Source organism: Lemur catta, chromosome 2 (assembly GCF_020740605.2).
Source record: "Lemur catta isolate mLemCat1 chromosome 2, mLemCat1.pri, whole genome shotgun sequence".
Taxonomy (NCBI): Eukaryota; Metazoa; Chordata; class Mammalia; order Primates; family Lemuridae; genus Lemur; species Lemur catta.
The window spans coordinates 100,328,089-100,343,000 of NC_059129.1; the positions used below are offsets into that span (position 1 = coordinate 100,328,089).

The 14,912-nt window shown below is 35.9% G+C and overlaps 1 protein-coding gene and 1 pseudogene across 1 annotated transcript in view; one reads left to right on the plus strand and one right to left on the minus strand.

Annotated features, from left to right (window-relative positions):
- PDSS2 (decaprenyl diphosphate synthase subunit 2) overlaps positions 1-14,912 on the minus strand; it is a 221,700-nt gene that overhangs the window by 54,588 nt on the left and 152,200 nt on the right. The gene's annotated exons all lie outside the window — the stretch shown is intronic.
- Positions 1,998-2,367, plus strand: LOC123633125 (annotated as a pseudogene).

Here is a 14,912-nt window from a genome sequence, read left to right on the forward strand (position 1 = left end):
GCCACTGCGCCCAGCCCATGGTCTACTTTTAAACAGAGTGCTCAGGAGAGCAACTGCTTTCTCTGCTCCCTCCCAGTTATGCTTCGGGCTAAGGCAGTGATACAGGAGATGAAGTAAGGCAGCCACCAGGGTGACCCTGGTGAGGAGCAGAAGTATTAAGGATGATTCATAAGTTTTAACTTGAAAATCTGGATGAATGGTGATGCTTTTTGTGAAGACAGAGAACAATGGGATGGTTTTGGAAGGAAAGATCATACATCTGGTCTTAGATGTGCTGAGTCCGAGATGGCTTGAGACCTCCAACGGAAATATTGAGTTAGCAGCTAAATAAATACTTACCTCTAGAGCTCAGGAGTGATCCAAGGTGGAAATAAAAATTGGGACACACTGACATATAGACAAATGGTAATTGAAGGCTTGGGTTTCATTTTCTGAACATTTTATTCATGTCCTTTGGACAGAACGGTATTCTATTAAACAATTTACATGCCTAATAACGATGTTTCATCTCTCAGGCAAATAAACTGCCTTTTAAGATGTTTTGCTGTGATAGTTTTCAGTGAGTGACCTCCAAATAGTGTATAAATTCAATTTAAACATTTAATAAATAAAAACATTCACCAACCAGATCCACTCTAAACTTGAGGGTCTACTTAATCAAAAGGGCCATTAAACATACACTAAGCTTTCTCAGTCACCAATGGTTTTTCTGCCTTCTCAATATCTGTATCAACCTTCACTTTACCATCTTTGCATATTTAATCTAATACTCCTATATTTGATTTGATTTCTGTTTACTTCACAATACATTTGCTGCTTTTGAACCTCCTTTAAATAAAAACATTTTGTGGATTAAAAAAAATCACAGTATTTTTTTTTTTTTGAGACAGGGTCTCACTTTGTCGCCCTGGGTGTCATCATAGCTTACTACAACCTCAAAGTCCTGGGCTCAAGCAATCCTCCTATCTCAGCCTCCCAAGTAGCTGGGACTACAGGTACGTGCCACTATGTCTGGCTAATTTTTTCTATTTTTAGCAGAAACGGGGTCTTGCTCTTTCTCAGGCTGGTCTCGAACTCCTGACCTCAAGCAATCCTCCTGCCTCAGCCTCCCAGAGTGCTAGGATTACAGGCATGAGCCATCTGTTAGAGCCACCTGTGAGTACCGGCCAGTGCTATTTCTTAGATGTAGTTGTGGGTACCTAGGTGTTTTATTTTATTTTTATCCTTTATACTATACATATCTACCATATATATCTTTGTATGCTTGATACACGTCATAATTAAAACAAACATTTTAAGCTACTCTCAATAGTCTTTAAATCTGAATAAATTCAACATTTTTATTTGCAACAAATGATTTATGACTGTGTCTACTTTATGAAAAAAGGATGCTAGTAAAATTATAGGTATTTATAATCACCACCACCAGCATCTTCAAAGTCTTGGGTTTGTGAGTGATATGAGCTTGAACAGATGCCCAGCAAACAATAAAACATGACATGGCATGTTTTATTAGCTCATTAATACATACCTTGGGTACAATGTGAGGGACAGGTTGTGAGTAAATGGACCAATGAAATACACCCCAGAGTATCTTAATGCTTTCATAAAGCACTCATTGTTTCACTTTTGAAACTCTTAAAATATATGTTTTTTTGTTTTTAAAACCAGCTTTTTACATGTATATACTTGGGATATTTTTAACTTCAAGGAAAAAAAATAAATTTCACCTATTTCTCATCCACAAAATGAAACTTTCCATATGAACTCACTTCTACTTTGGTAGGGTTAATTAACTTCTTTGAACTCAAACTCCCTGATTCCCTCGCCCTAGTCAACCTCTTCTGCTCACCTTCCTCCATTTTTATGAGAACAGTGTGCAAAGCCCTGGATCTTCCATCACCATTATTCTGTTCTTCTGTTGGCACACATGTACAATAATGTCTACATATAAAACACCGCAGTCTTCTCCGGCTACTAGAGAACTGACTGCCATCATGAACGACTGGGTAACTATCTGGACCAGGAAGTTCATGACTACTTCAGTGGAAGTAAATGGCCACTGATATCCTTCATCCTTGGATGGTGACAGTACCTAAGACAGAAATTTGGGAAAAACTCACCAAAATACACAAAACCTCACTGGATGTTATCTTTGTACTTGGATTCAACCCACATTGGTGGTGGCAAGACAACTGGCTTGGATTACTTAAAGAAAAATGAATACAAACACAGACTTACAAGACATGGCCTGGATGAGAAGAAAAAGACCCCAAGAAAACAATGAAAGGAATGTTCAAAAGAGAATGAAGACAGTCGGGGACTGCAAAGGCCAAGATTGTTGGTGCTGGCAAAAAGATGGAGTAAAGATTTTGCAATGATTTCATCTGTTGTAATTTTTCATAAAAGGATTAACGAATTATAAAACTTAAAAAGAATACTGTAGGTGCTTCATAAACAACCCTGACATGGCTCCTGAAACTCCAAGTACCAACCCTATGCTCTTTCCACCCTGGGGAGGGTTGACATTCCAGTTACTTCATAGTTTCTAGCTCTGGAAAGTAGGGCTTGGGTCATCAGGCTAAAAGCCTCCAGTTAAACTCCTCAAACTAGATCCCTAATATCAGGCTTGGCCTAGACCTAGGTCCCCACAGAGCTCTTATTCCTTTATTTGACTCTAGTCAAATAGAGCCAATAGAGCCTTACTGGCCAAAGCAAGTCAAATGGCTGAGCCCAGAGTTAAAGGACAGGTAAGTATACCCTGCCCACAGTGGGAGGGCATTACAGTTACATGGCAAGGGACATGGAAGTGTACATTAGTTATCTGTTGCTGCATAACAAATTACCCCAAACTTAGTGGCTTAAAGCAACAATAAGCATTTATTACCTCACAATTTCTGTGGGTCAGGAATTCACAGATGGCTCAGCTGGATGGTTCTAGCTTGGAGGACTCTCATGAAGGACTAGAAATGCTATATTCTGCAAAGAGAATGAAATGAACCTGTACAAATACCCTATATTTCTAATTATTGTCTATTCCTTTTTTTTTAGCTGCATTTTTGTGCAATGCAATACATTTTATGGGAAAATGCTATTTAGAGGGTACTTAGCACCAAAATAAGACTGTGATATGTAAAGAACAGGCTAAAAGATGGTGAATGTTGACTTAATTCCACAACATACACAGTAAGAAAGTAATAAAACAGGAGACATAAATTGTAAATCACTTAAGTTGAGAAGGAGGATACCTGCTGAACTCCTGGGCCTTTGCCTTACACTTGTTTCCACTGCCAGCAATCGCGTCTGTTGCTTCACACCTGTTTTATTTTAATACTCTTCCAGCTGGTCTCTCTGCTTCTTAATTTCTTTGGCTTCCGATTTACCCTACTCACAGCTTCTACAATAATCCTTATCAAAGATTTTCTCATTGTGTAAGATACTATGGTGATTTCCTACTGCTTACTATTTTAAGTCCAAACTCCCCAATTCAAATCTTCAAAATCTATCCACTGACTTATTTATCTCTTTAAAAATTATATCGTTTCCTTAGTAAAGCTCCAGCTCTGCTTATGCCTCTGTCTTCAGCACAGCTCTCAATACACATGTATCTGATTTGTCTAGCAAAGCTGCTAGCACTTAATCGGTACTCAATAACATTTGCTGAATGAGCTGTCCTACAGTAATAACTAGTGTTAAAAGAAAAATTTTAGACAAATTAAATTTAACAGAGTTTAATTGAGCAAAGAACAATTCGCAAATTGGGCAGCTTCGCCCGTACAACCAAAGTAGGTTCAAAATAGAGTCACATGGTCAGACAGGATTTATGGACAGAAAATGGAAGTGAGGCACAGAAAACAGAAGTGAGGTACAGAAACAGCTGGACTGGTTTACAGCACCGTGTTTGCCTTACTTGAACAGTTTGAACAGCTGGCTGTCTTTGATTGGCCAAGTCAGTGATTGGTATAAGAATAGGCTACAGCCTGTTTACACATCCAGTTAGGTTACAGATCACTATGTACGGAGAAACCTTTAGGCTGAACTTAATATGTGTAAGGAGACAACTTTAGGCTAAACTTAATCTAAGAATAGGTAATGCTAAAACAGAATTATAGGTTTGTATAGGTTTAGTTGAACCTGTGTCCAAAACACCTTCACATATATTTTCGTAACACCTGTCTGCCTCCAACCACTCTTTTGTTTATCTACCACCTTCCACCCGGGCAGGCCTTCATTCTGTTCCTCAGAAACATGAAGGCAGTTCCTCCCTCAGGCCTTTGCCTGAGTTGCTTTCTCTTCCTGGAACGCTCCCTCCCAGCCAGGAAACACAGTTGGCTGCTTTTTGTCATTCAGATCTCAGCTTAAACATTATTTCCTCAGAGAGGCCACCCATGAACATCCAATCTAAACTAACCTCCTCAATCCTTCACTATCATTTCTCCCTACTTAGTCTTTTGCTGTACCATTATCACTTTCAGTTATTTCTCTTGTTCTTTTATTTATGTGATTACTTATTTATAGGTGGCCTTGCCACCAAGATGTAAGCTCCACCAGGGCAAAGATGTCTTGTTCAATGCCTGCCACATGGCAGATGCTCAACGACATGTTAAATGAATGAATGAACAAAATACTTCCCAGCCAATCTTTAATGCCAATTTCCTGATCCCAAGAAACTGTAACAGTTTCTCTTGATTCATTTCTACTGTATCTTCTAAGACTCACCTTCAAAATTATCTCCTTCAAGAAGCTCCCTCTGAAACACTGAATTCTCTTTGTTTTTTTTTTTTTTGAGTGGAGTAGAATCATCATAGCTCACTGCAACCTCAAACTCCTGGGCTCAAGCAGTCCTCCTGTGTCCTCCTCCTGAGTTGCTAGACTATAGATGCATATCACCACACTGGCTAATTTTAAAATTTTTTATAGAGAGAGGGTCTTGCTATGTTGCCCAGGCTGGTCTCAAACTCCTGGTCTCAAATGATCCTCCCACCTCAGCCTCCCAAAGCGCTTAGATTAAAGGTGTGAATGACCATGTTCGGCCTGTGAATTCTTAACTGCACTTTCTCCTAGATATATAGCATGTACCATATAATTTTACATGTGGTCTTATGATTTCTAGTGGTTTCATGTGCATGTGCATGTTTTTCCTCTGACCTGCACATATCATCAGATCCTTGAGGGCAGGTCTGTATTTTGTATTGTAGCTGAGTTTTGAATGCTCCAGGAGCAATCAGTATGCTGTTCTGCACACAGCAGAAATTCGAAACAGGTTTACTAATACATACTTTATCAAAAATTGCCTAACATGGCTCTATGGTTAACATAGTATTCACGATAACAAACAATTCAAACAGAATCCAATGAGAAACACTTAATTTAGATTTTCCAAATCTAATGTCTTTATTAAAGTATCAGGAGACAGATCTTACTCTCTCAGTTTTCCATCAAAAGAAATATCTTCACTGAGATGTGAATTATTATATATCCTCTGATTTCTGAGTAGATGCTGAGAAAATTGGCTGTTTACAATTCTATTTTGAAGATACTATTTAGTATATTGCCCAGTATCTCTTACATAAGGGTCCAGCATATCTACCCCTATTTGTGTTTAATTTTAGGGAAAAGTTTCTATACAAATATTATTTGTAGCATTAGTAATCAAATAATGAAAAATTCAGAACACAACATATTTTTCTTTTGGGGATACTTGGGAAGAAACAGTGTCAAATTCAAAGTTCAATTACAGTAAAAGCCTAGTGGTACTGATGACCATTTCAACTTCCTTTCCATTATTTTTATCTTATAAAACTTTTTTCTTTCTTTGTCTACCAAAACTCATTTACCTTCCAGTCTATAAAGATGAATTCTCATATTACTTCTCCGGAGCTCTTGGCTCTTTCATCTGGACAGTATGTCAGTTATCTTAACATTAATCTGACCTCAGCTAAACTCATTCTCTCCTTCTCTCTAAGACCAATCCTCTTTTATGACAACTTTATCATTTTTTTTGGTCAACCAGGTGCAAAACCCTGGTGTCATTTTTGATTTCTTATTCTTTGATTTCTTATTCCCAATAGACATACTAAACAAGCACTTAGGGTACCAGCAATGCAAAGGTACCATAAAATTTATACGGGGAAATTTTAAATTTTTTACTTTTTAAAAAGTTGTTACAACATAAATCAATCAAAAATGAAATCATGAGGACTAGCACTTCCAGGCAACATGGAGCAAAAGGGATTAGATTTTCTCTCTTGACTGAAAGAACTAAAAAAAAAACTGAACAAAATCTATGAGACAAGAGTTATAAGATATTTGAAATCAGGCAACAAAAGACAGTGATCCCTGAGAAATGAGAAATAAATGAGATTAGGGGCTAGAGTTTGTGGGGCAGAGTACACGAGAAGAGAAAGCTGTACGGGGAGCTCTGGACATGTACACAGAATCTCCTTAAAGTCTTCAGCTGAGTATTACCAGTGCATAGGTGCAAAGAAACTACCGAAGTCTGGGGAAAGAATCACTAACAAGGAGCAGAAGAAACAATCCCTAGAGCTCTCACAGGGCTGGGAACAGTTCCTATTCCACCAGTCAGAGTGTTAAAACTAAAAATTCACAGGGCATCAGTAGAGTATTCAGAAGGGTTTTGCTGTAATAGTGGAGAAATTAGCCTTAGACTATGTTACTCTGGTCCTGCCTAACAAAACTTAAAAGTTAACACCTGAAAGGATCAAACTGTTTCTAATAACTACATTTAAGAAGAAGGCTCAAGAATGTTTATAGAGATGCAAAAATATCTAGCATCCAACAAAATAAATTTCACAATATCTGGCACCCAACCAAAAATAACCAAGCAGGCAAAGAAAAAAAAAAAGAAAAAAAAACAACCAGGGAAATACAAAAAACAAAAAAATCAGTCAGCTGAAACCAACCCAGAAATGACACAGATAATACAATAGAAAGGGACAGAAAAACAGTTTTCATAACTATATTCCATATGGTTAAGGAGCTAGAAGAAACATTTGGACATATTAAGTAGAAACAGAAAACATAAACTTGAATGCATGCCAACTGAAATTATCCAAAATGAAATGCAAAGAGAAGCAAAAGCTGGGGGAAAAAAAAAGGATTGAGCATCAGTGAGCTCTGGGACAACTTAAAGCATCCTATTATGTAACTGGGGTCCCTGTAGGAGAGGAGAAAAGGAAAGACAGAAAAAAATTTGAAGAAATGATGACCAAAACGGTTTCAAATTTTATAAAAACAACAAACTCACAAATCCAAGAAGCTCAATGAACCCCAAGCAGAAGAAACATGCAGAAGGACATGAAAGTACATCACAATCTAATTATGACTATAGGAACAAATATAAAGATGACAGCAGCATTCTTTTCGGAAACAATGGAAGCGAAGACAATGGAGCAACACCCTTAAAGTACTGAAAGAAAACAGATTGTCAACCTAGAATTCTACATCCAGTGAACATATCTTTCAGACATACACAAGCTGAAAGAATTAATCACCAGTAGACCTGCATTACAAGCAAGGTTAAAAGAAATCTTTTAGGAAGAAGGAAAATAATATCATATGAAAATTTGGATTGACACAAAGAAATGAAAAGCACTGAAGATGTTAACTACATGAGTAAATATAAGGCTTTAAAAATTTTCAATCTCTTTAAAATATAATTGACTATTTAAAGCAAAATGATAACAACATATTGTGGGATTTATAATATATATGGAAGTAAGATGTATGACAATGATAACACAACAGCTGGGAGGGGAGAAATAGAAATATACTTTTGTAAGGTTTTCACACCATAAATAAATAAATACTATCACTTGACAGTCATCTGTGATAAGTTGAAGATGTATATTATGAACTTAAGAGCAATCATTAAAAACCACATCAATTAGTTATGGCTAATAAGTAAAAAAAAAAAAAGGAGATAAAATGGCATTATGAAAGTCATCCAAAAGAAGGTAAAAAAGAAAAGGGAAGAAAGAATAAATAGGACAAACAGAAAACAACAAGATGGTAGATTTAAACCCAACCATATAGCTGGATGTAGTGGCTCTGCACCTGTAATCCCAGTTACTTCGGAAGCTGAGGTGGGAGGATCACTTGAGCCCAGGAATTTGAGCCTGCAGTGAGCCATGATCATGTCAAGGAATTCCAGCCTGGGCAACACGGTGAGATCATGTCTCAAAAAAAAAACCAAAAAACAAAACAAACAAAAAAACCCCCCACAAAAACCCAACCATATGAATAAACATATAAAATTTAAATGATTTAAATATGCAAATTAAACAGCAGAAATTGTCAGATTGTATAAAAGAATAAGATTCAACTAAATGCCACATACAAGAAACCACTTTATTAAAAAAGCGAAGGAATGAAAAAGAAATATCATGATCATTTTAATCAGAATAAAGTTGGAGTGGCTATATTAATATCAGGTAAAGCAGATATCAGAGAAAAACCATAAAGAATATTATCAGGAATAAAAAAAAGGTCAGAATAATGATAATGGGATCAAATCATCAAGATAATATAATGACCCTTAAGGTTAATGTGCCTAAAAACAGAGCTTCAAAATACTTGAAGGAAAAACTGATATAACTGTAAGGTGAATTAGAAAAACCACAATTATAGTCATAAACTTCAATACCCTTCTCTCAGTAACTGACAGAACAAGGTGAATGAAAATAATTACAAATATAGAAGACTTTAATGACACTATCAACCAAAATGACTTAATATTTATAGAATACTCCATGAAAAACAGCAGAATATATATTCTTTTTAAGTGAACATGGAACATTTACCACAATATATCATATTTGGTCATATAAAAACCCTGGCTTAGTAACAATACATTTAAAATAATTCAAACCATAAAAAACAAGTTTTTTGACCACAATGATATTACAAATCAATAACAGAAAAAGAGCTGGAAATTCTCCTAAATAATTAAAAACTAATAACAAACTTTTAAACCATGAATCAAAGAAAAAAATCAAAAGAAAAATTATTAAGTAGTCTGAACGGAATGAAAATGAAAAAGTGACATAATGAAAATTTGTGGGATGCCACTAAGTAGCACTTAGGAAGATGCATTGAACTAAATGCTATATTAGAAAAGAAAAAAATCTCAAATTAATTATCTCAGCTTAAAATACTAGGCAAAAATTAAACTTCCAACTTAAGAAACTAGAAAAAAGATGAGGAAATAACATCAAAGTAATTAGAACAAGAGATAATAAAACTCAGAGTGGGCAGGGTGCTGTGGCTGACGCCTACAATCCTAGCACTCTGGGAGGCCCAGGTGGGAGGATTGCTTGAGGTCAGGAGTTCAAGACCAGCCTGAGCAAGAGCGAAACCCCGTCTCTACTAAAAATAGAAAAATTAGCTGGATATCCTGGTATGTGCCTGTAGTCCCAGCTACTCAGGAGGCTGAGGCAGGAGGATCACTTGAGCTCAGGAGTTTGCGGTTGCAGTGAGCTATGATGATGCCATGGCATTCTAGCCCAGGTGACAGAGTGAGACCCTGTCAATCAATCAATCAATAAAGTTAAACCTTTAGGGAAAAAAGAAAGAAGCCACAAATCAGCAATAGGTGACACCACTACAAATTCTAGGCCAGGCATGGTGGCTCACGCCTGTAGTCCTAGCACTCTGGGAGGCCGAAGCGGGAGGATCACTTGAGGTAAGGAGTTTGAGTCTGAGCAAGAGTGAGAGCCCGTCTCTACTAAAAATAGAAAAAAATTAGCCAGGCATGGTAGTATACACCTACAGTTCCAGCTACTTGGGAGGCTGAGGGAGGAGGATCACTTGAGCCCTGGAGTTTGAGGTTGCTGTGAGCTAGGCTGATGCCATATAGCACTCTAGCATGGGTAACAGAGAGACTCTGTCTTTAAAAAAAAACAAAAAAAACCAAATTCTACAGATATTAAATTGATTAACAATGGACTATTATAAACTTTATGCCAGTAAGTTTGACAATTTAGATGAAATAAATGAATTCTTGCAAGATATACACTACTAAAGCTCACATAAGAAGATATACATAACCTAAACAGCTTGATAACTATTAAAGCAATTAAATTTGTAGTAAAACAAAACAAAACAAAAAAAGCCAAAAAACCTTTCCCACAAAGAAAGGTCCAGATGGCTTCACTGGTAAATCTGCCAAATGTCTAAAGAGGAAATAATACTAATTTTTTTTTCCCTAGGATATAGATTCTGAAAATAAGACTAATTTTATATAACCTCTTTATATAAAATGGCAAAGGAAGAAATTCATTCCCAATTCATTGTGAGGCCAGCATTACCTTGATACCCACCAAAGATATCATAATGAACCAAAAATAACATCAATATCCCTCATTGAACAAAGATAAGGGATATTGTTTGGATATTGTCTTTGATATACTAAAAACAAAATTTTAGCATATCAAATCCAACAATATATAACAAGCAGGCTGCATTATGATATAGTGAGATTTATTCCAGGAATGCATGACTAGCTTAACATTTGAAAATCAATCAATTAATTCAACATAGTAATGGACTACAAAAGAAGAAACTAAAAGAAAAAAAAAACTAAAAAAAAAAAATATGATCATCTCAATAGCTGCAGAAAAAAACCTTTGAAAATCCAACATTAATTCCTGATAAAATCTCTTAGGGAATAAAGAATATAAAGGAATTTCTTTATGAATTAAGAGGCTCAACAACACCAAAAATCCCCAAACTAAAAACCTATAGTTAACATCATGTTAGTGGTGAAATACTGAGTATTTTCCTCCTAGCATCAGGAACCAGGCAAGGATGTCCATTCTTACCACTCCAACACTGTATTGAAGGGTGTAACTGTTGGGTTTGGGATTTGATTTTACCCTACATATTAATACAAGCTAATAAGTTAGTTGTAATGTTTTGTGGATGCTAGCATTTCAGACATGAGGCTCCTGGGTCAAAGACAAAGGACTTTATTATTCATGGTGCAGCAAGAAGTATGTGCATTGGCTCATGGTACTCAGGATACAGTCAAACTCATAGCTACAACTTTCTCTTTTTTAACAGTGAAAGGATACAAACCAAAACCACCAAAGGGAAAAAGTCCACAGGATCAAGTCAGGAGAAAACCAGGTGCAAGTTTCCAAGACTTCTCTATAAGTAGAATCACACAGGACATGCTTAAATCCTTTAATGAGTTGTGATAACATGTATGAAATGTTGTCTACCAGGGAAATTCACTGGAGACTTAGAGCTTTGCCTGGCACCTACCAAAATGCCAGACTCTGGGAAGGAAAGCAGGTGTTCCGTATAAACCATATTGTTTGCACAAACAGTTTAGGCACTGTGAGCTATTCTTATCTGCTGGAGAGTGGTGGGAACACTCCTAAAATCCAATTTCCCAGATGCCAGCCAAGGGTCAATCTTATAAGCAGGCTTTACTAAGGATAGTAATCCCTTTCTTCACAGGGATATATTGAATATATTCTTACTTTTTGATTTAAAAAACTCATTTTCAAGATATTTTTTGGCAAATAGAATGAAATGGAGCACAGTTATAAACACTACGATGTTATCATAATATTGTTTAAATTAGTAAAAAGTGAAAACAAAGTATCTAAAAATTGTGGAATGGTTCAATAAATTAGAGGACAGTAGTGTGAAGAAATATAAAAGAGTGATTACAATTATACTTTTGAAGACTTTTAATGACAAAAATGATTATGCTGGGAAGTAAATCAATATATAAAATGTTACATAAAATAATAACTCAAAACAGAGAAATACAGAACAAAATCTAAACAAAAATATTCTAAAGTATAATCATGATTCATTTCTGGGGATGGTTATATAAAGCAATTTTTCTTTTCCTCTTGACCCTTTTCTGTGTGTTCAATTTTTATTTAATAAACATGTATTTACTTTTCTAATCAGAAAATAAGTTATAATAAGATAATTATGTTTGAGAGATCTTAGTTATATAGGTCTGTGGATGCAAAGTCAAAAAATATAAAATATTTAGTGAGTACAGTGAGTAACATGGGTACAGTGTATAAAACAGCTTAACTGAGGAACTCTTAGAATGGCAAATGACCATTAAAATGCAATTTTTTTCTAATTAACATTTTTCTTTCTTCAATTAGCTGACATTAAAAAAACAGAGGGGGGGAAATATTTTATTATAAACACTAAAGAAAACACAATGGCTAATTTTGACTGTAAGGAAGAAATGGTTTATAAACTAGCAAATGCAAATATAAAAATATTTTTCAATGGATAGAACAAAGGATGAATTTCCTAAGTTACTTTGTATGTTTACATGATCACAATTTGCCTACAGTCTGTAAATATTAGCATTAATAATGTAAGTCATATAAATTTTCATAGCTTTAAGGAGAATTAGGTAATTAATCTATAAACTTCTTTTGGAGAAAGTGATTTCTACTGTATCCAGTTCCAGTTCTCCTCCATTTGCTTTAATACATCTGCCCTATCACATATGTGCTACTTCACAGAAAGCTGTTTTCCTACTACCCAGATTCTCCATCACTGCATTAAGTCACCATATATAAAGACTGCTATTGTATCCTCTTATCCCTAGAGAGTTGAAATGGTTTGCAGCTTCTTTTAAATCACAAAGCAATTTTTTGTGTGTACTGAATTGGCCCAAGGCTACAGAGGTTGTGCAACAGATCCACAGAGGCAGCCTCACTCCCCACATGACCTCCACTTGTGGCTGCTTCCCAGTCGTGCCAGAACAAGAAAACCTTGCAGGCACTCCATGTGGGGGCAGTTGCTCTCTGCATCTGAAGTGATTCTTGAGCTAAGTTTGAAAAACTAAATTTTGCAATGGCAAAAAAACTCAGAAAAAAAAAAAAGACGCCAAAATTTTTTTGGTTAGGAAGGGAAATGTGGTTAACCTAAATTGGACCTGGGGCGCAAATGGAGACAAGAAGCACTCCCACTGTTGTGGCTCAACTGCACATTTTTATTTCCATTATTAAAAAAGAATAGCTCTTTAAATTGTCTATCTTCAGAAATTTAACTGTTTAAAAAACAGATATGTTTGGGGAGGTAGTGAGGAAAGAGGACAGATGAACAAAGCATTGCCATAGATTCTCTTCATTAGAGGCTATTAACTAATGAAAGTCAACAAGTGGTCCTTGCTAAGTACTATCAATTGTCCTTCAAAGACTTTGTTGCTTCCTTTTTTTCTCTTTCCCAGGAGGAAACATTAAAAATATTAGAAAAAGCATGGGATTTGGAGTCAAAAACAACCTAGGTTCAGATGACACTGTCGAACATACATTAAAAAACAATTTTTAGACATGAGGCTTTCCTGCCATTTGTCATCTCTGAATTTCAGGCTTTTCCTCTATAAAATGGGAATACTAATAAATATCACCCTTTTCATAGGTGATTATGTACAAAGAAAATATAAGCAAACTGTAAAGTGCTACATAAGCATTTATTATGGTTGTTGTTGTTAGGTCTGCCTGACATTGAGAGAGTCCTTAATAAAAATTCACAAAATTATTAATGAACTAATCTAATTATAGTGGACAAATGGTAAGAGTAGATAAATTAAGAACCTTGAAACCAACAATAACACTTTCACATAAAAATTAACAGATGTTTAACTATAAAATATTAATATCTTATATGGAACTAAGTTGAACACCCTGAAAATATCTCAAAGGAAAACAATGGCTCAACTGCCAGGACAGGTCACTGCAGTCATCATATGGTGGGACCTCAGGGACGGCAGATGGATGCTGCCAAATCAGGCTTCATTAAGGTACAGAGACAGTAGAATAAGGGTTAAGGGCCAGGGCTCTTCAGTTCAAATTCCAGGTAACAAGTTTTGTGACCTCGGGAAAATTACTTAATCTTTTCTAAAACTCAGTTTTCACATCTGTAAAATGGGGATAGCAGTAGTACCTATCTCTTAGGATTTCTGTGAAGATTAAATGAAGAAATATAGGCAAATCACTTACTATAGTGTTATTTGCTTAGCTATCATCACCTTCATCAAACTATATTACAAGGTGACTTTTTATGAGTGGACCTAGACCAGAAGTCACCCATTTTACAATCTGATGTTAACCTTCAGCCATAGTAGTGAACCACACAGGTCTTTGAAAAGTCCCACAAAGAGTGTCTGATGTGGTCGTGTATCCTGTTAGGTCCCCACATACCAACATGCTGCTTAGGAGAGGTGAGACATGCCTCCTCGGAGATGTGGTTCCCTGAACCAAATGTTAGCAGATGTCCAAGGTATAATTCTTCATATTTTACTAACTGCTCTCTGAACCATCCTGAGTCCCTAGGTTATACTTTCAGATTTTAAATTTCTTATCTAAGTTGCTCATGCCCTATGATTCACTTCTAGTAAAATTTGTCTTTCTTTTTTTCAAATGAAAATGTCAAAAAGCTTAAAATGTGCACACATGCGTACTTTTTCTAATCTGCAGTGAGTGAAATCTTGCTAAAGAAGTTAGAATAATGAAACACTAAGATAGGAGTCCCTTATAATAGTATCTACCATGTTAAATGATGGTGGTGGTCAATGAAGCAATTACTTCACATCTAATATCCTACTGAAATTAAATAACTGCATTTTAAGGAAATAAAACCTAACCTTTCTTGAGATGTCCTGCTAAATGAGTCAAAAAACCTTAATTCTAGACCTATAAAATTAATCAAAATAATCCAACTGTGCAACCATCCTACTTCTTATCATAGAGAATCTAATAATGCAGTACATTCTGGCTCTTGGATATAAATACTTTCCTCCCCCACCCCCTCAACAGACATCTTCTTGGGATCACAGTCCACTCTTCTGGGACATGGAAGGCCCCTTCCTCTGGGGAAAGGGTGGGCCCAGCTGCCTGGGC